The sequence below is a fragment of the Dendrobates tinctorius genome, unplaced genomic scaffold, assembly GCF_039654945.1.
Source record: "Dendrobates tinctorius isolate UK_male_01 unplaced genomic scaffold, ASM3965494v1 ptg000028l, whole genome shotgun sequence".
Lineage (NCBI taxonomy): Eukaryota > Metazoa > Chordata > Amphibia > Anura > Dendrobatidae > Dendrobates > Dendrobates tinctorius.
The window spans coordinates 43,168,348-43,176,014 of NW_027361696.1; positions in this window are offsets into that span (position 1 = coordinate 43,168,348).

Consider the following 7,667-nt stretch of genomic DNA (forward strand, 5'->3'; position numbering starts at 1 on the left):
CATTTTTTTTATATATATTGTAAAAAGTTTTGCATAACAATTTAAACTAACAACAACAAAAAAATTAATGGCTGCCACCCTGTTTGGCCGCCACGAACCTCCCCAGCATCGCTCCATGTTGGCACACAATTTCCATCATCCGCTGATGTGATGCCACCAGGTCCTCTAAGGTTGGGATTTCTGTTGAGGGAATGGTGAAAGTTAACCAGGCTAATTATGCTGCAATATCTAAATAAAGGTACATGTTTGTGGTTTACCACTTACGATTTTGGGGCACCTCTGGTTCCTCTGCTGAGGCGCTGACAGCCCAACCTGATCCAGTGGCACCACCGGCTAGGGAAACACACAAAACTTTATATTACATCACAGCCCAACACCCTTTCCAACTTGTAGGGAGCTTATATTATGTGCTTCAATTACCGGAAGCTGAGCCTGCACCAGTGTCATGGAGTGACGCTGGAGAGAAAGCATCAGTTGGTGAAGATGACCACAGAAGTGGAGGTGGGGTGGTAGCAGGAGACGGGGTTGCAGCTTGGGAAGGGGTAGCAGCTGCAGATGGCTGTGCTGGCAGGGACTGTGGCACAGCAGGAGATTCCTGTGCCGGTGGGGATGGTGGCACTGCTGGAGATGGTGGTCCTAGGGATAGGAAAAAAAAATTATTGCACGGAATACTCCATTAACTTGATATAGCCTTTTGGGGCGAGCCTTTGGCTGCTTTAAATAAAGCGTTCGCTAATGTTATGTGTTATGCTATGGAGCATGGCATGGAGAGCACAGGACATCAGAGCAGGAGGTGGGACAGGTACCCCAGGGCGGTGATAAATAACAAAACAGAACCTCTCCAGATCTGCTTAACAACGCTCACCATGATCCATTTGATTTTGCGCACGGATGCTGATGATGCGCTCACTGGACCGGAAGCGCAGGTCCGCCAGCTTCTTGCGAATCTGGGTCGTCGAGCGCTCCACTCCGAATTGGCAGGCTAGGCCTCTTTTAATTCTCTTTAGCACCGCCTTTTTGTGGTGCATGGGATGCTGATGGTGTTGGGTGCATTCGTAGTCCTGTGCATCACACTGGCTGATTAGGTAACGCACCTCAGCCTCCCCCCAAGGACAAGAACGCTGCCTAGCCGCCATCTTAAATGTTAAATAAGAAATTAGCCAATCACATATTTAATTTCTGTAAAAAAAAGGTAAAAAAAATTAAAACATAACAAAAACACGACTTATAAGAAAAAAACAAAAATCTAAATAATAAAAAATGGTAAAATTGCATTTTTACATCACCATGTTACCACAACTGGAATTTTTTCCCATTTTTCTATATATTGTTTGGTAAATTGAATGGTGCTCTAAAGTAAAACAATTCAGCACACATAAAAAATATCTCATACTGCACTTTCAAAAATTGTTAGGGAAAAACTGAAAATTAACCTTAACTGTAAAACTTTTATAATAAAAATGAAAAAAGAAGGCAAAAGACTACAAGGTGCTAAAAATAATAGGAGGCTGACCCTGTACTTGTATCAAAGTCTTCAACTTTTTTATTCTAATATGATTGGAAAAGACAAAAAGTTGTTAAAGTGCAAAAATTAAGAGTGAAGGAAGAATCTGAGGGGAAGAAAAGAGTTTGCCAGAAATAGATTGGCATCTGGACTCTATGAGCCTCATATACAAAAAGGGTCTCAAAAGGAAAAAAGACAATGATGCCCACAGCAATTGCTATCCTCCTGTAACACAATATACCAGTAAGATCAGTTATCGGGGCCGTCAGTCCAGGAGACATTTCTATATCTATGGGATTTACAGATCTATTGTCCATATGGTCACTGTGCACTTACCTTACAGGTGATGGAGGAGCGGAGGGAAAGTCTCTGCGGTGCAGGATGTGGAGCAGAAGAGTCCAGAAGGGTCTTCACCAGGAGAGTGTGTGAGGTCAGAGAGGAGAGCCTGCTTTATATCAGTGTAGACTGGGGAGGGGTCACCTGGCTCCTGCCATTGTCTCCAGCATTACAGGTATCAGTGGGTGTAAATCTGATTACAGAGCACAAGGCAAGGAATTAGTTACATTAACACCAGAAAAGAGAAGTAACATCACAATCACTCCTCTCCTCCAAAATATACAAAATATATATATATATATATATATATATATATATATATATATATATATATATATATATATATATAATCTACCTACCTCTTTATTTAATCTCTATTATTATTTAATTCATATTTATATATTTTTTGGTATTTCTATTTGGCTTTGTAACTGCCTGTAATATATCTCACATAGTCATCATTCTCTGTATCTTCATATAAATTTTCTTTTTTTTTTAATATTTGAGAACTTATATATATGTTACTATATTTAAAAATATCACTTATATTCATCAGTTTACAAAGATTATCCATCATGTATTTATCTATCTGTCATCTATCTATTATCTATCTTTCTATCATGTATCTACTATCTATATTTTATATATCTTTTGTGTCTATTATCTATCTCTCTACCTATTAACTATTTATCTATTATCTATCTATGAATCACCTATCTCTCTATCTGTCTTTTATCTATCTATATCTGTTATCTATTTATCTCTTTTCTATTATCTTTCTATTTATTATCTATCTACTATCTATCTATTAAACATTTATCTACTATCTATAAATCATCAATCTTCTACCTTTTTTCTATCCATTATCTATCATCTATCTTCTTTTCTATCTATTGTCTATCTGTCTTAACTTCTATTTATAGAATATCTATACTATCTTTCTATTATCCATTTATCTATTTATCTATCTCTTAAGGCCCCGTCACACTAAGCGACTTACCAGCGATCCCGACACCGATATCAAGATGTCAGGATCGCTAGTAAGTCGCTATGTGATCGCTGGTGAACTGTAAAAAATAGAATCAAAATAAAAAATAGTTATTCTCACCTTCCGACGTCCCGTTCAGCCATCCTGCCTCTCTCCACGCTCCGGTCCCAGTGATCCTTTGCATGAATGACCGCGAGACTTTGTTATCCCTCGAGACCGTGACGTCTCGCGGTCATTCGTGCAAAGGATAACTGGGACCGGAGCGTGGAGAGAGGCAGGATGGCTGAACGGGACGTCGGAAGGTGAGAATAACTACATTTTTTATTTTTTTACACCTGATCGCTGGTCTCCCGCTGTCACACACAGCGATGCGTGCTGGCCAGCGGGAGACCAGCGACCAAAGAAATGTCCAGAGGTTTCTTCCAGCGATCAGCGATACTGGCAGGGGGGCCGCTCGCTGATCGCTGTCACACATAGCGATCTCGCTGGTGAGATCGCTGTTACGTCACAAAAGTTGTGACTCAGCAGTGATCTCGCTACCGAGATCGCTTAGTGTGACGGGGCCTTAAATCTATCTGTTTATTATCAGGTAATACAAAACAATAAAATACTTTCTAGTTTATTGCCATGATAAATTGATATAGCATATATGTTCCCTATATTTCTATAAAGGATTGGATAATGAGTTTGCAGCGGCTGTGGAGACTATTATAGTCCCATTATCCTTTACCTCTACACTCGCATATCTTACTATTAATATATATGATGTGTCCTGTATGAAGGGATTCTTGATACAATAAACACAATGGTTAATATAGAGATATTTGTCTGTTTTCACCATACAGGGTGTGATAGCCTTATATATGTTGTGACTGTCTATATAATAAGTAAATATACACATATGTAATAGAGGGGTATATAGTATTTGTGGCTTCTGTTTCTGGTCCATTATTATCTGTGGACTATTCATGTGGTCACACTCCGGTACACCCCTGTAGAGGATTACTTGGAAATACATTTTGATATCATTGTGTAAACCTGGATCCCATTGTCTCTCTTTGGACCCAATAGGTTATAAGTGGAAGTATCTGTTTTATATCTGTCTGTGGAATATCAGAAGGTCACTACTTGTTCAGCTCTTATCTATGTGTAAATTATACAGTTTTATAACAGATAAAACTCACTGAATAGACAGAATTGTGTCCATTTTGCTCCTGTGGACTCTTCGTCATGTTGTAAAGAAAACTGATGACTTGGTTGTGATGTTAATTCTTCTAATTTCAAGACTTAAAATAAATATCACCTTTCCTATTTCTTTCCTCCAGAAACCACTCAGGTATTGGTGCATTGGATTGTGCTGCAGTTCCCTCCGTTATTATGTTCTTAAGGGGGTTTTACACATAGCAATATTGTTAGCAATATCGCTAAAACATCACCAATTTTGTGACGTTATAGCGATATTGCTAGCGATATCACTATGTGTGATACTTACCTCTGATCGTCTCCCCCGCTGTCCATCACTGATCGCGTGAGATCGCGCAGCTCCATTTCTCGTCGGGCGCTTCCTGCTGGCCCCAACAAGCGACGCGTGGACGCGGGCGGGAGGATATCTTCATCGCTGCGTGTGAAAGGTAAGTATCGTCTGCTGTATCGCTGCTGCATCGCTGTGAGGTCTGCCTGTGTGGAAGCTCACTAGCGATCATTTAGCGATGCACCAGCGATCCTGACCGGGTCATATCACTGGTCGGATCGCTGGTGCATCGCTAAATGTAAAAGGGCCTTAAATGTTATAGAATTGTCCATGAGACACAATAGACTGCAGAGGTCTCACCAGTCTGGAGCCTTGTAATCCCATTACTTGCTGGTCCAGGCTCATTATCATCTCTATAGTGGATGATGGCTGAGAATCTCCCACCACTGCTAGCAACTCAGCATGAGAAGAGACACAAACATGGAATCACCTGACCACTGTACTTCATATGTAGATGGCAGGGAGCATTCACCAGAAGAACAATCATATGGAAAGTGTGCTAGATAAAGAGATGTGTAAGGAGAATAATTGTGTATCTGTTAAAGTGGTGTAATACTGCAACAAACTAAAGCCCTCGTTACACATAACGTCCCAGCGATCCCACCAATCATCCAACATGGATGGGATCGCTGGGACATCGTTAGGGCCCCGTCACACACAGCGATCTCTCTAGCGAGATAGCTGATTTTGTGACACATCAGCGATCTCGCCAGCGAGATTGCTGTGTGTGATGGGGATCAGTGACTGGCCCCCCTGCCGGTTATCGCTGATCGTGCTCGAGCAGCCTGGGCCATTTTTCGATCGCTGCTCTCCCGCTGCCCAGCGCGCATCGCTGCGTGTGGCAGCGAGTGTCCAGCGATCAGCAACGCTGGATGCTGGTTTCTAATGTAAACGTCGGGTATCCAGGAGCCGCGGCTCCTGGATACCAGCTGTTTACCTTGGAAACCGGCATACACGCTGGTTTCCAAGGTAAACAGCGGGTATCCAGGAGTCGCGCGGCTCCTAGATACCCGATGTTTACCTTGGAAACCAGCGTCCAGTGTAACTGGTCCTGATCGCTGGGGCTGTCTGTGACAGCTCACCAGCGATCAGCCTAATGATATCCCAGTTATCCCATCCATGTCGGATCGTTGGTGGTATCACTGGGACATAACGATGTGTGACGGGGGCTTTAGGCTGATCGCTGGTGAGCTGTCAGACAGACCCTCCAGCGATCAGGACCAGCAAGCAAGCTGGTTTCCAATGTAAACATTGGGTATCGCTGTGTGTGACGGGGCCTTAAGTCCACATTGCCACAACTGCTCCTGCACAAAGACTTGTAAAGTAAGAGGATACAAGAGAGGAGTGTGACCGTCTAGGTATAAAGATGTGCTGGATATGTATGTAGTGTATACAAATCACAAGATTAGAGAACATATGTTACTTGTTGATACACTGAATATAAAGTGCACATGGAATATACAATGTCCAACAGCGAAAATGCAACATCACAAAAGAAAAGTTGTGGATTTTTGGAAGTCACAAGATGGAGTCATGTCACTTATCTGCAAATGATGGAAAAATAAAAAAACATTTTCAAAACTTCTCGATTTATTCTATGCAGAATATCAGTGGCGAGTGTGGAAACACCAGATCTTACAGCCTCTTCTGCTATGATTGAGGCCATTAATGAGCTAAATGTTCTCCTTCTCCGAATGCACTTGGGCAAATCTTTAAGATCCGTTATTAACAGCTCCCAGATGAGCTCAATAGGAGACCAATCTTGAGATGCTGCAGCCATGGGAGCATGTTTAGGCCACACATGCTGCTCACAGTAACACGAGTAACATGACACCTTGCGTTATGTTGGAGTACGGCTTCTGGAACACTTGGAGAAATGGCCATAACACTGATTCCATCAACAACACAATTTTACTAGTGATGAGCGAGCACTAAAATGCTTGGGTGCTCGTTCCTCGGGTCGAGAGTATTGGTATACTCGGGTACTCGACCCGAGCAACGAACCCAATGTTAGTATATGGGAAATCCAAGCTTTCTTGCCGCAACCCCCCCCGGAGATCTTTCTAGGGTATCAAAACATCATAAATGTATGGGAACAGTGGACAAGCGACATGGGAACATCATGGGGAATGCCCCTGGAAGCCGAGGTCACTGCTGTGACCAATGTTGTTAGAGTGTGATGCCGCTTTTACAGGCGCACACAAAAACTTACAAAAACTAAACCTAAATGTATTTTGCAGTGAAATATGTTAAGCGACATCCTTTCCAGGGTAATTTGTATGTAAGGCAAAAGTTATAACCTAAAAAAAATGTTCCTCCTCTGCTTTGGCTATGCTCACATGTAGCATTTTTGATGAGTTTTTCAACGTTACCATTGTGTTCAACCAATACAAATGCATTTATTGTGAAATGTCATAGTAGCATTTAACAATCATAGCTGGCCATGTGGTATGTGACACATCATCAGACACATCTTGTTTCATTTATGAAGGAGGGACTCAAAGTCACAAAGCCTATTTTTATAAGGCATCAGTTGGCATTACTGTTCTTAATGGTCCAATACCCCTTTCAACAGACGTACAGGAGGGGCTAATGAAAAAATGTTCCCATTATAAGAAAGTGGGTCCCCCATAGTGTTTGCCTATGCAATGAATGCAAGGGCTGCATTTCCCCAAAATAACAAGCAAACCAATAACGCTTGGAACAAATGTCCTGGATGGCCACGTGAAACAAAAGTTCCCATTATTTTTTATTTGGTACTGCCATACTGTTACCCTATGCATTGAATGCAAGGCCCGACTTGACAAAAAGTTGCACACACTCCAATATCCCTTTTAAATAATGTACTGGATGGTCACTTCTGTATTTATCACTCACTCCTGGTTTTGGCTTACAAATACTGGTGTGAAATACTGACCAAAATACTGTGGTGTGAACATGGCCTATCTGATGATTATCTATCTATTATAGGTCTTTCAGCATGATAATGATCCCAAGCACACCTCCAGGGCAATGAAGGAATGGCTTCATAAGATGTATATGAAGGTCCTGGAGTGGCCTAGCCAGTCTCCTCAACCCCAGAGAAAACCTTTGGAGAGATTTGAAAGTCCATGTTTCCCAGCAACAGGCCCAATCATCACTGCTCTAGAGGAGATCTGCATGGAGGAACGGGACAACATACCAACAACAGTGTGTGCCAACCTTGTGAAGACTTACAGAAAACGTTTGACCTCTGTCATTGGAACAAAGGATATATCACAAAGTATTGATGAACTTTGGTTAATGACGAAAAACTTATTTTCCACCAT